Raw genomic sequence first — 1,102 nt, 5'->3', positions numbered from 1 at the left:
GAGCCGCTCCCACCGCATCCTCCCGGAGAAATCCCCGGCGCCCCGGCCCGGCCGCTCCCAGAGCCAAGCCGAGCAGACTGACACCGTCCCACGAGTGATTTACAGGCCAGAGCGGCGTGGCGTGTCACCCTGCTCCCCTCGGCCCCCGATTTTCTCTTTCCCACCCTGTGCTTGGGTCAGATGGCACCGTGGGGACAACGCATCCCTGCAGCCGGGCTGGGAGGCACAGGGGACACCCCCGGCCGAACCAAGCGCTTCTCCCCGTCACTAAAAATGCCCCTCAAACTTCGGGGATCGCTTTCTAAACTGGCCCTGCCGAGCCTTCTGGGCACCCCGTGGGCAGCGGGGTCCATCGCGGGTAGGTGCCGGGGGACCGCACAGCAGGGAGCGCGGTGAAAATCGTGAAAATCTCCTTTCCCCGCATTTCTGCCCTCCCTCCCCAGGGCTCCCAGCACGGGGAGAAGCCGAGGGCTGGCTCGGAGCACGGAGCCCACGCAGCGCCAGGGGGGCCTGTGCTGAGGGAGGGCATCAGGGACCCCCCAAGTGTCGCTCTGGGGGTGCCCACGCGTGGCTCAGCCTGCGCTGAGTGCCCGCTGTGCCCGCCCGGGGCTCCGAGGGGCGCACAGATGTGGATATGTACAAAATATACACATTTATATAGAAAGGCATCTCCGCCCTGTGGGTGCCCGCCCGTGCATTTGCCCACTCGCGCACGGACACTGGTGGGTGTGGGGGTGCCGCTGCAGGCCGGGCTCCCTTCGTTGTGTTTTGGGGTCCTGCTCCCCTCTTGCTCCTCTACACCCCCAAAACTCTCCCAGGCACATACCCGCAGCTTTGGTGCTGGAGCACGACCTCAAATAACACGGCAGGAGGGTGAGCCCACGGCCAGGCGAGGCTTTACCCACGCGTGGGGCCTAAACTCGCCCAACCCCGCAGCTGGGGAGGGGGCAAACCGCGGGGAGAAGGGGGAAACGAGCGAATGGACCAGGGATGGGATGGGATGGGAAAGGGGGGAAACACGCGAATGGACCAGGAATGGGGTGGAAAAGGGGGAAACGAGCGAATGGACCAGGGATGGGATGGGATGGGATGGGAAAGGGGG

General features: G+C 65.5%; 1 protein-coding gene across 1 annotated transcript in view; it reads right to left on the bottom strand.

Annotated features, from left to right (window-relative positions):
- Positions 1–1,102, bottom strand: part of TBX5 (T-box transcription factor 5) — a 35,974-nt gene that overhangs the window by 34,298 nt on the left and 574 nt on the right. The gene's annotated exons all lie outside the window — the stretch shown is intronic.

The sequence above is a fragment of the Geospiza fortis genome, unplaced genomic scaffold, assembly GCF_000277835.1.
Source record: "Geospiza fortis unplaced genomic scaffold, GeoFor_1.0 scaffold408, whole genome shotgun sequence".
NCBI classification, from domain to species: Eukaryota; Metazoa; Chordata; class Aves; order Passeriformes; family Thraupidae; genus Geospiza; species Geospiza fortis.
This window is presented reverse-complemented; position numbering and strand designations above follow the sequence as displayed.